This window comes from Calliopsis andreniformis, chromosome 9, assembly GCF_051401765.1.
Source record: "Calliopsis andreniformis isolate RMS-2024a chromosome 9, iyCalAndr_principal, whole genome shotgun sequence".
Classification (NCBI taxonomy): Eukaryota; Metazoa; Arthropoda; class Insecta; order Hymenoptera; family Andrenidae; genus Calliopsis; species Calliopsis andreniformis.
In genome coordinates this window covers 8,778,454-8,791,426 of record NC_135070.1, presented here as the reverse complement: position 1 = coordinate 8,791,426, position 12,973 = coordinate 8,778,454, and the positions used below count along the sequence as shown (strand labels likewise).

The window sequence follows — 12,973 nt, the reverse complement described above, 5'->3', positions numbered from 1 at the left end:
TGTACTGGAAAACGCTTTAGATAAATGACTGATTTAAAACAGTAGACAACTGGTAGGTGAATAGACACAGTGGTTCCTTGGTATAGATTGATAGGTAATTGTTGAGTCTAACTATGAGTAAAACCACTGTCAATTAACAGCACCTGAGTGAACATCAAAAGCTACTCTCTGTGAACTTGCCAGTGAGTCCACAAGGAACCCCCACACCTACATAGAATCGCTATTCCTTTCCTCCACGTCACCTCTATCAAGTCAAACACAAATGGTGAACGCTCCTATCCCCAGAACCGTCCACCCTCCTCTATAAGCTCGTTGCTACCCAGTCGCGAGAGCACACCGAGCGCAGACCGTCTCCAAAAGCTCCAGACTCCATACCACGCGTTCATCATCCGAACGCCCCAATTACATAAACCGTTTCCCCTCGACAGCAGATAAGCATACCAGCGTCTCAAGAACACCATAAACTCTCGAAAAGCAACAAGTGGAAGAAATCCAAGATTGAAGTAGTGACAAGTGGCGACCATCCGCGATCCTCGCGCGGGCCTTGTCCGCGGTGCCCCGCGATCGCGCCTCTCTGTTTACAAACAAGAATGTTCCCCCCTCTGAGCCACGTTTCCTCGATCCCCCCCTCCCCTCCACGCCCCTTATCGTTCCACGTAGCCTCCACCTCCTCGTCCTCTATCTCCTTCGTCTACCCTCTGCCTCCTCCTCTTCCCTCTTCCTTCTCGCTCTGTCTGCGTGTCCCCCACACCCCCCCAACCCCCGTTGCTCGTTCCGTACCCCGGTCATGCTCGTCTACTCGGTGCTCGTCCGTTGGTTGGTTAGCCGGTCGGATCTCCTCTGTTTCCCCAAGGTTGGGGCCGTGTCGGGGTCGTCGTCGGGCCCAGAGCGACGGAGCCGTGACCAAGATCGAGAGAGAGCAGGCAGAACGGCGTTCCATCGGTGGCTGGCTCTCTCCACCCCTCTCTCCATCTCTCGTCGCCTCTCTGTTCCCGTCGCGAACCTCGGTGTCGCCTCTCCCTGCCCCACCCGAGACCACGGACCGACCGTTGAGATTTAAATTCCTCGTCGACTGGACGGAGAGGAGACTCGGTCCGCCTGGGAACCGAGCAACGTTCCTCGGCCACCAGACCAGGAGAAAATCACCGCCGGCGCTTCTGGAGACTGTCTGTACTTGATCGATCGTTCATCGATCGCGCGTTTTTCTTCGCCCCCCCGTGCTCGATGGAGACGAGGAGATGAGTAGAGGGTTTGCTCGATATTAGGAAGAGAGAGGGTTGGGAGGAAGGAGGAATGTCCTTCTGAGAGGAATTTGGGTGTGGGCTTGGTTTTTGTATTCTTGGAGATGAGTTAGAAGGGGTCTGAGGGGGGCGGAGGAGCAAGGTTGCGATGAGTTTATAAACAGAATGTTACGTGTGGATTTGGAGATCGTAGTTGAATGGAGAACTTCTGATGAGGGTGCATGTATGGCGGTAAGTGAAACGCCTGGCGCTGGATGTTTGAGATATCAGAGTACAGAGTTGTTAGTGGGAATGGGAATATTAATAGTAGCTCTTCGTTGTAAACTCAACGTTATTCCATGTTCCTCATGCTCAGTGGTTGTGAGAATTGAATCTCTTAATTTTGTTTAGCTTTTCTCTTTAGTACATGGCCCTCAGAAAAAGTGAGAGAAAGTTCTTGTTCTTTGTAAACTCGTTGAGTGTATCGAGTCACGAGGTCATAGCCAGTATAGTATTCTCTCGATATAGACTTGTCTCTAGATTCACTATAATTTAAGATTATTCCGAATAAACGATTTTTACCTTTTTCACCTAGGTAACGACTTTTATGTATTTCATATTTGATAAGACAGCACTGAACAATCACTATTTAAGTTGACTTCAGAGACATGACCATCACTGATAAGCTCATCAATGAATTGAGAGTTTCTATCAAGAAGGTTGAAACTCCACTGCAATGTTGCAAAGTCTAAGACTTTTTTACTGAAAAATTATTGATACCAACCACCATTTTTCATCATGACATCGTCCCTTAATATAGACTCACAATTTACTAAGGAATTTTTAGCGAGAATATCATTTCTGAGGTCAACTTATACTAACGAAAATTCACTTTGGTCTTATCTAAAATGTGAGCACCAATGAGTGAGTTCTCCATGGACCTTTCAGATTTACGATTGGTCAAATTAACAATTCATTTGTGTTAGGATACAAAATATTTTTTAAATGAATGTACACTTCTGAGTCCAACTCTTTAAGTAGAGATTAGGCAGATCAATTATTTTATCAACGCCTCACCATTCCCCAACCGCGTATAGGCGTTCTATGCACAGCCTATGCAAACCAGCTGAACACCTGTAAAAGCCAATAGAAATGAAAAAGTTAAACAACACCAAGGCTTCTCAGGCTTTCTTGTGAACCGTTTCGCAAAACCATCGGCGAAAGTGTTCCAAAACTCTCGATACCTGGAAATGGCCATTTGAACTGGAAAAGGAGAGAAATCGGTAGTCCGAAAGCACCTGTTGGAAAGTTTGAAAAAGTAGCGGGAATTATCAAGACACAGGTGGATTCAAATGAATTTTCGTTAAAACTAACCAAATCTCTCATTCTCTTAACTCTTATGCATTGTCCGAATAATTATTATGTAGAAATATAACCGAATTAATTTCTATTATATGATGATGATATAGTATAAGAATTAACGTATACTTTTAAATACTATTAGGCTGGATCTCAATTATTCATAGTATCAGAAAATTCAAATCTCAAGTTCTTTTTGGTAACTGGATTAGTTATCATTAATAGACTACTAGTACTTACATAGTGGTACTAGTATACCTACATATAGTGACTTTTATGGGATAAAACAACGAGTTAAATTAAAATAATAGGACATGAGATAATTTAGTTTTGGATAATTGAATAAATCACTATTTACTAGTAGCTCTACTAATCTCTAATTATCATTACACCAAACATGTGCAATACTGAATAACAAAACCTATAAACAATCAAGGATCCAGTTACTCCAATTACTCCTATCTTAAAAATCAACAACCTCGATGCAAACCAAGTCCTCATTAGAAAGGCATTATAAATTACAATTAAGTATCCAGGCAAATGAACACAAGTTAACGTATCGTTCCCTATCAGTTTCGATCGCGAATCAAGGCCACCGTTACTCGCCGCAGAAAATTCATACGTTGCGAATCGACCGCAGGAGGTTGGCGGAAGCGCGCTGAGAGAGACCAGAGCCATCCAGCTCGACTTCAGAGCGCGCGGGAAACGTTACACGCCCCCATATAACACTTTCGGTCTCCCCCATGTGGGCACCGCGCGCCGTATTGTCTAACGCTCGCCCTCGCGATACGCTATACGGGCGCAGCTGTTACATATACGGTTTACTCGTACGTGAATAATCGATGGACACGAGACGACCTTACGGGAACAGAGCCGCGTATTACCCGATACTAACGGTGGCTTTCGAACCGCTCTTCGAGGCCTTGTCCTTCGGTTCGAGATGCTGTAGAATGTGTAGAACCTCTCGATGATGGGAACACCGAGAACGGGAAGTATCAATTAACGCTCGCTTGGGAGATGGAGCTGATTAGGAAAGGAACGTTGAGATTAGGGGACACGTCCACCTGAGAGTATACGTGGAATTATCGCGAGTTGCTCCCGAGAGTCAAATTTTGAAATTTAGAATAAAGATCTGCTGTTGGAAGGTTTTATTGGACGAGTTAGCCACACCTATTACTGTTACTCGTAGTGTGCTGAGTGTAGTTGGGGTAGAAGTATAACGTGGTCGTAAAATTAGTCGATCGACAAGGTTAACATGTTTGGAGCGATAGATGAGTGAAGTGATAGGAATATTGGAAGGTAAGTGTTTCAACTTTCTGCAGGGCCGCGATTTGCTGTTATTATCTGTTTATATTAGAGGGCACCTCCACTGGATGATTCAATTTAGTATGCTATATTTCTTGGTAAACAGTATCTACCCTTCTTCTTGCTAGAGGTGTTGCCAGCTTCTGAGCTCTTAAAGGCTGAATAAACTGGGATACAATCACTGGAAGCGGACGATGGTAACAGTATTCTTTCTTTTTCTATGCCATTAGATAAAATAAATAGAATATTGTTGCAGTCACCTGTTTCCAGCAATTGTATCCAGGTTTATACACAGCTCAACATTAGTTACTGACACCTGTAAAATTACGTTACTTAAAGTAACGATTAAACTTTGTGAAGTCAAATACGAAAAATTTGGACACCATCAATCATAGTAGATGTATTCTCCTCACTTTCTTTCATTTGATATGCCTGATAAATCTAAAAATTGTATTAATTTCCTCACTAGATATAAGAGTGAATAAGTACTCTCGATAGATCGTGAATTTATTAACGATGCAACCATTAAATCTGAACCATCCTAGAACACAGAGTCGGTCTATGAGCGGTCCATTCTTTCAGTTCTAGCTTCGGTTTCCTCGCCCAGTTTGCGTTTCTCCCTTCCATCCTTGCTTCCTCTCTTTGCGGCGACTTCACGCCAGCGAGATACCCGATAACGCGAATGAAGATAAACGAGGAACAGTGAGGACGGGAGACCAAGAAAGAGATCGAGCGATAAAAGGAAGGAGCTGTCGAGAGGACGAAGGATGGAAAAAAGATATCGTTGCGATATTTCGGTTGCGGTTCGGCCAGTCGATAAGACCTTAAGCCACTTCCCGAGGTACGGTCGTCTTCGAGAGGTGTCCTTGTTTGGATTGTCACTTTTTGAAATTTGGAATTTTCAGAAGCGTAGGAAAAGTGTACTAAATTGTAGGAAAATTGAAATCTTCATAACATGACTACTGTCAAAGATCTACTTGCTGATCAGAACCCAATTCCTGATCAGTTTAGTATTTAAATACATATAGGAGATTTGTTTTAATAAGAGTAAATAATTGTCACCTATTTTGATATTTATACGAGAAATTTAATAGTTGGTAGCGAGACATAATTTAAGTGATCAGCTATTGTTCCCTTTATGTGTTTTTCTTTAGGAACTAAATTATGATTTAATTTTATTATTTTCAAATTGAAGATAGACACATAGATTTATATGAATAACAAAAAATTGTTTGGATTTAGTTAATTTTTTCGTGAATACGTTAGTTAGTAAAACCATGCTTCTTACTCTTAAATAATCTGGAACTGCGTCTTTGATAATACTCTCAATATCTATAATCTTCGCGCTATTTACTAAACAAAATTATATATTATAATACGCCGTCTTAACAATCTTTTATAAACATCAATTAAATCAATTCCTACAAAGCTCTTTATGCCCCAACTCGTCAAAGCTGTCCCCTTGTAATCCATAACCACCCCCTCTACCATCCAAATATTTCCCTCAATAAATTTTCCTTCCCAATTAGCCCATTTTTCGCCACCCAAGAAACCACTCTCTATTGCGGACGGCGTAAAACAATGGAAAAACGCATTCAAGCGAGTTTCGATCCATAGAAAGGGGTACCTGAGCCTTTCGTGGGCCTGGATCAGCCAGGCTATTGGTAATTGTCCTACTTAGCATTCGTGACACAATAGCACCGCTAGGAACAAAGCCAGCGGCAATAGGAGCAAGGATCGCGCGCGAGGAACTTGGCTATTCGACTCTGAACGCATAATTGCGCGGTAAGCTCGCAATGATGCGACGCTCCGCGATAATTGCACCGTTTAACCCCATCGTCGGGGCGCAATAAAACGATACAGTTAAGAGCGGCCAGTGACGCACAGTGTTCTGAAATGGTTGCCTAGGACGAAACATTATTATTTCGTGTCAAAAGTATAATCGTTGAAAATAAGTTAGATTAGTTCATTACGGATTAGAATCTCTTTTTTATATTTTTTATTTAAGAATGCTAAATTATTATCTAAGAATAGACTCTCAATTTTTTGAGATTGTTAATTTTTCTTTACATTTTTGATAAACTAGTACTAAGCGATACTTTGGGGTTTAGTCGAGGTCCTTCTATAGTTTTATCATTAGTACTCAAGATACCCAAAATTCTAGATAACAGAGATCCAGGAAAATCCAGTTGGAATAATCAACACCCTACTGTGATACCAAAAATTCAAATAATCGAAAACAGTAAAAATTTTCTTTCTCTTCCACGATAACCAAACAACCATTTGGCAACACTTAGCGACCCAAGGATCGTCACCCTCCCCCACAAGCGAAAAGTGTAACATTGACAGCGTGGCAGACGCAGGGTGTCGGAATTTGCGGTATTTAGCAGGTGGGCGGCGCCTAGCGCCCACGGGGCCCACCAGGGGCCCACTCAGCTTTTGTAGATTCGCACAAAAATCCGTAGGAGTACCTTTTTCCCATTGTGCGAGCGCGGACGAGCCTCGGCAGGAAAGAATACAAACGCGCTGGGTCAAGAGCAGTAGATCGATGGTGCTAGGATCCCCCCCGTGCCCTTCCACCCTTCGCAATACCGAACAATGTCGGGAAAAGAATCCTTTGCGATTGTCTTCGACCGCTCGCACAACAGCCTAAAGATAATTGGCGGCATTCTTCGGCTGGGTTCGACTTTCGCGCCTTAGGGACGTTTTACTGTTGGTCGATACGTATTGTCTCGCTCTGTTTCGATTCTAATTGCTCCTTTTCGGTTGCAGGGCGAGGGATTTGCGTTTCGCCAAGTTGCCTTCGTTTCGATTCTTTCTTGCTTAATCTTGCGAGTAATTAGGCGAGCTTGGGGAAAATGGGATGGTTAGTGTGGCAGGCGTTTTGTTAGGAATGGTAAAAGGGGTGTGAAAGGTCGTTTGATAATTATGGGATTATTAGTTTATTTGGTAATTGTTTGTTAGGTACCTATACTTAGCAGGCGTGGCTAGTAATTTTGTAATAATTGTTTTCAATGTTAAAGTAGTTTTGTCTGGATATGTAAGATTGTTTATGAGGAGTATGAGGAGCATGAGGAGCTTGGACCTCAAAGGGTTACAATCAATTATGCATATACATAGAGATATGTGAAACAATTCGCAATGGTGTAGCGACTCTATGTCAAAATTGGAAATCCAGAATTAAAACAAATAATATCTTTTTCATATCTGTTTTTCATATTTACTAAGAAGTTAAAATATTTGAAACTTTGAGTATTGGAAATCTTGGAGTATTTATATTTGAAATTTGAAAATATTCCAGTATTTGAATATACTTACATGTAAAAATTTGAAAAGTGTTAAAATCAAAATTTAAGAAACAAGTAGACCAAGGTGAAAATTATTTCAGTCTGTTAATTCCTAACAGTAATTTGAAATTCTCGTCGTCTTCTATCTTTCTCTACCTATTTCAATACGAACGTTCCGAATGGATACTCATTTGACGAAACCTTTGCCTACGTAGGACCCACGTGGAGAGGATCGCGTTAACGTCATCGACAAATAAGGGAGTCCCTATTTCCATAGGCAAACAGTAAGAGCCCGCCGAGCCAGCGATGCCTTTCGTAAAAATGTTAAAAAAGCGAGACGTTATTCCTTATGTTCCGTTAGCGGTGTGTCAGCGTGTCGCAGATGTGCACGAGTTTCGCGCGCGCACGTGCCAACCACTCCGTAACAATGAGCAATCAGGGACCGTTCGAATCGATGCTCGACGCCCCTACATCGTTTCGCGCCGTTTCGACCGCATCGATCCACCGCGATGACCCCTCGTCCCTGACCCTTAGCAACACATGGTCCATCATGAATCGTGGAAAAATTTCTCTTACCTCAATTCCTTGTATTACAACTTTTCATAAGAGGAAGATAATTTAACAAAAAGGGAGATACTAGGGAAATGGTTGCTAAACATAATAAGCAATTATGAATCTGGTTTAACACTTAAAGTGGGTCTACACTGCATGCTATGTAACAAAGTTATATAGCTTTTTAGAAAACAGAAGAGGGATGTTATACAGGGTGATCAGTTTAACTGGAAACTCTCTAATGAGTGTTGGCAGCACTTACAATATTAATAGTATTTACAATAAATGCTGTCAATACTCGGAGGGTTTTTAGTTAAGCTGGTCACCCTGTACATATATCTTTTTACTGTTTTCTAAAAAGTTATATAGCTTTGTTATGTAACATGTAGTATTAATCAAATGATATAACATTGCCTACTCTAGCATTTAGAACATAACTCTTTTCACGAGTGTATCATGTCATCATAAGCCGAAGGGTTGACATATTCAACCTTTCCTATTCCTATTCTTGCTCCTAGGGTCGCATCCCTGAAACTCTCTTCACTTACCTTCCCCATTAAAACAGTAATTTCTCAAACTTCCAAGCCCCTCCATTCATCTCCCCATACAGCCTCACCCCCAAATTCCTCCTTAATTTCCATCCCACAGAACAGGAAACTTTTCCAAATTCGAAGTCTCCCAACCCCCCTAAAACTTCCCCCATCTCCTTCTCTTCCTTTCCCCATGAAAACGAAAATTTTCCAAATTTTCGTAACCTTCCCATCGGCCCTCACTCCCCAAAACCCCCTTCGAAGCTTTCCTCGCTCCTATTCCACCCCCCGTGAACTATTTCCCCCCTCTTCCCAGGGTGATTATTTTTTCGGACTTCCCTTCGTTTTCGTCTATCTGTCCCAGAAGCGGAGGGGACATTCGGTTGTTAGCGAGGGGTTCCAGCAATTTTTGTCTTCCACCTCTGTCTCCCTCTTCTTCCTTTCGATTCCTTCCCGCGTGCGCGTATTGCGAATATTTCGTCGCTCCCGTGCGGTGCATCTGCGACGGCTGCTCCTATCGGGAAGAATAGCAAGGAACGAGCGAGGAGCAGGCTGTCTTCTACGCCCTTCGGGATCCCGAAGGAACAGATGATGATCCCGTTTAGGAAGCTGCAAAGCCGCCTCTCTCGCCAGACTTTACGGTTACGGGGTCATCATCGTCAGCGGTTCTTCCCTTCCCCTCGTCGTTCCCAAGAATCGCTTACCCCCTCGTTCATCCCCCGGGCTCCCGCAATTATCGACGACGCGTTTCAACCTCGGGTATTCCGAGATTCGACGGTGCCAGTTCTTTAACGCGTTCCGTGATACATGTTCACCGTTTTCTGGCTTCCCTTAAACGACGAGAGGCCCAATGGCGACCGCCTCTGAGCTGGTGGACACGTTCAACGACACATTCCGAGATCGGCGGCCTGTGTCAATCTGTGAGGTCTCTTTAATGCGTTCCCTGATATCCGTCGTTTCTACCTTTTCTTGGGCAGAACATCCGACGATACCAGTTTCTCTGGGTCCCTTAACCTGTGGGATAATTTCTTACAGTAACGGTTGGTTCGGAGGTTATTTAACGCTGGGGGATGTCTCGTTTCGAGATTAGGTGTGTTGGAGGTTGGTAAGATATGCAGTGTAGATTTTTCCGAGTTTCTTTTTTTTTTTTTTAAATTTTTTTTAGTTATACGGAAGAAATATACAGAGCTTGCAAAAGTCTCTTAAGTAGATTCAAGCAGGGTAGACTTTTATAGGATCTGTTGCAAATCTTTGTAAAATTGACTAAGATAGCTTGACTATAATGAGAGCAGCTTCGTTAAATTTACGAAGCCAACTCCTGCTGGTTTTATTAACTTCAGGTCTGTTAGAGTACTTTTGTAAATTGTACAAGAGGGTTCAATAAATTTAGTTTAACATTTCCTTTCCTTGTAGCAGACTGTGTTGCGATGGTAGTTATTTTTGGGGGATTTGGTTTTCATGTTCTGTTGTTCTTGGGGTTGATAAATTAAGGATGGTCAGTGAGAGGACTTTTCCTCTCTTCTCGAGCTTTACAGTTGCACTAAGTGAAAAATTTATAGCACTTAAGCTACGTCGAATATGTAGATATAGTTCCCCTTGTTTTAGAAATAATACATTCATTGTCAATTGCAATATTCGTTATCCCAGTCTAATTGAAGGTTAAATGTCCTTGGAGTCCTGTGGGTACTGTAGATTTCTCGTTATAAAATTCTACTCTATCTACTCTATGTCAAAGGAATCCTAGAATAATTTTTTTATTCACTCTCGCTAATGCCCAGTATGGGATAAAAATAAAGTAGATATCAACACATAAATTGACCTAGGTAAGACACTTCCCTCACTTAGTAAGTAAGTCCCTTACTATCGCCCCTAAATTCACAGGACAAAGGACTCTGATCTCCTTTCTATCCTCCAAAGGACGATACTACCACGAAACAAAAGAATTAATTATAAAAACTACGAAACACAAAGCTTATAACAAAAAGTATACTCCTGTACAAGCAAAACGACAAAAACTCCTTGAAAAAAAATCTCATAAATAATCTCAGCTGTGTTTCACCAAATTCTCCCTCCTCCCTCCGAAAAAACGATTCACCATTTTTCCCCAGAGGTTCACAACGAACATTTAAACGTGAACCTAGGTCCCCAAGGTTTGAGAACCCCCTGGCAGGTATTACATAAATGTCTCCCCGCGCTTCTTTCCTCCGTGTCGTCTATAGGCAGTAGAGACAGCGCCGCGACGCCTATACGCGCCACATGCTTATGTGTGTACACACACGAAGCGATACGCGCATTTCGAATATCTGTTCCCAACCACCTTCGTCTCTGTGTGCACGCGCGCTCGCTTGTACGTGCGTGCGACTCACACATCCACTGGGGCCAGTGTCTGTTACACACACGAGGCGTATATGCACTTAGCGGTGCACCATCGGGGTACCCATAGTTGGCACGTGCCAACCATCACAATGGATACGACCATCTGCACTCCTTCTTATAGAAAAATCAAAGTCGTGGGGACACGGGCGTTCGCCCGATTTCGAGGCCCCCCTTCTGGGCCGTTAGACGTTCGAACGGCCCCCGTTCCCTGCAAGACGGCACCCCAGACGTCGACAGCAGCCGCGAGAACTTGGTCCATCTTGTCCACCCCGTCGACTTTTGCCCGTACTCGATGTAAGCTCACGGGTGGCTGTACTGTTCAGTGGAAGCAGAACAGTAGGGTGAAAGGGAATACTTAAGGTGGGTCTACGCTATATGTTATGTAACAAAGTTATATAACTTTCTGGAACACAGAAAAGGGAGATGTTATACATTGTCTCTTTTCTATTTTCTAAAAAGTTATATAACTTTGTTACGTATCGTGTAGTGTAGACCCAACTTTAGAAAATAATAAAATTACCCTCCAGAGGAATACTTCAGGTTTGAGTCCGCGTTAAGCCGGTTCAACAACATCCTACAGTAATACCAAGAAAAGTAGCTTATATCGCATAGGACATCTCTCTAACCCCTATTCCACATGAATATCTAAATCCTCCATATCAACGATAAAACCAACACAAAAGCTAACTAAAAGAAGCTCAAAAAATACCAAAAATATCCACGAGCTCATATCGACAGGGTACCATGTCATTCTTCTTTACTACTGTATCGTAAACAGTTCACTTGCTGCCCCACTTCTGATCGCATTGGGCCTCAGAAGGCGTCGAATTGAACGTTGACGTAAGAGGAAACGGAAGTCGTAAGGAGATCGATTCGAGTCAGACTCGGAACCGTCAGTGGATCGAAGTCGTTGCCGAAGGTGGTGCAACGTGTCACGACGAGGAAGGTGCGCGATATGGCAGCTGCGAGCGAGGGGTGGCCGGTACCCTCGTGGTGTATGTGGCAGAAAGCAGCTGAGCTACCCCCATGGTACCGCGTTGTGCGCGTTCGATGCCCTATAGCGAATAATCTTTGCAGTCACGACCGCTGGGAACGACCCACTGGATGGATCGTTCGTTCTCTTCTCTGATTCCCCTTTTGCACCCCCCTTGCTCCCCTCATGCCCGCCACTTTGTCTCCCCCGCTGACCCTCCTTGTCTCGTTCGTCACCCTGGAAATTACAGTTACTGGGAATCCCCGATTATTCTGCGATACGATGCAAGAAATTCTGCGAATTTTTCTCGGACCTGGGAAATCGATGTTATCATTCGACTCCTGGAGACGAAGTAGAGGTGTGTCTGAAGGGTGGTTATTGAAGACTTTGGATAGCGATACCTGCCCCTTTTTTGTGTTTTGTTAACAGCTTTTGGGAGTCGAATATTTACATATCTTACATACTTTGAATATTCAAATGATGGAGAACAAATTGGAACTGTTTTCCTGCTCATATTTTAAAGAAATTTATTCCTATTTGAAATTTTGCGCAAAGTACAAGAATATATTCTTCTCGTTCTAGTTTCGTTATCTTAGCTTGCTCTAGGACCAAGGGTCAAATATACTCTGAAGTAGTTTTGGGTAATGTGGGTTTGCAGGAAATACGGGCTGTTTGAATGCTTTCTATATTTCGTGAGGGAACTTCTTGATCCTCTAGAAAGTAATTTATTGCTGGTAGTAACTGGCAGCTTACCTGAGGGTGGTGGAATCATATTCAAACAATTGTGACTATATTATGTCGATGAGTATAGTACCTTAATGGCTTTAATCTGCATTGACGAGCTCCACCTTCTTTTTTTGGAACACCTTGTGTAAAATTTACACCCTCATCTACAAACACAGAATTTTTATGAATTTTTCAATAATTTCATAATTCATTCTCTTTTCTAAACCAGTCTATACAGAGATTACATACTGTTAAACAATTTAGCATTTTTCTTAATTTATTTGTCTTTGATAAGGGCTATTCTTCTTATGAGATCTTTAATTTACAGCAAGATATGTTAAGTCGAGACATAGTTAACTGCAGATTAATATTTAAAGTTGATTTTTTTGAAGACTAAGCTTCCTATGAAAAAATGTTATTCTGTATTTTCGAGGTATTTTTTCATGTAGTATCGTCTCTTTTTCGTTTCTATCAGTTACTGAACACCCTGTATAGTTGGCTTTAGCGAAAATAAGAAGTACGCCGATAAGTAACGGCAAACCGCAGAGCGGATGGACGTTGCACCAGATATCCGTCCGTTAACTCGCTCTTCCTCTCCCCATGAACGTTTCTCCCACCTCCCCGATGGTCCAAAAGAATTGCTGT

At 42.5% G+C, this 12,973-nt stretch overlaps 1 protein-coding gene across 2 annotated transcripts in view; it reads left to right on the top strand.

Moving 5' to 3' along the window:
* LOC143184040 (M-phase inducer phosphatase) overlaps nucleotides 1-12,973 on the top strand; it is a 50,779-nt gene that overhangs the window by 30,431 nt on the left and 7,375 nt on the right. The window contains exon 1 of one of the 2 annotated variants that reach the window (XM_076385978.1): nucleotides 11,531-11,575. The exons of the other annotated variant lie outside the window; for it this stretch is intronic. The gene's annotated coding sequence lies outside the window, so the exon portion shown is untranslated. Of the gene's footprint in view, nucleotides 1-11,530; nucleotides 11,576-12,973 lie in introns of those variants that run through there. 2 annotated transcript variants of the gene reach the window in all.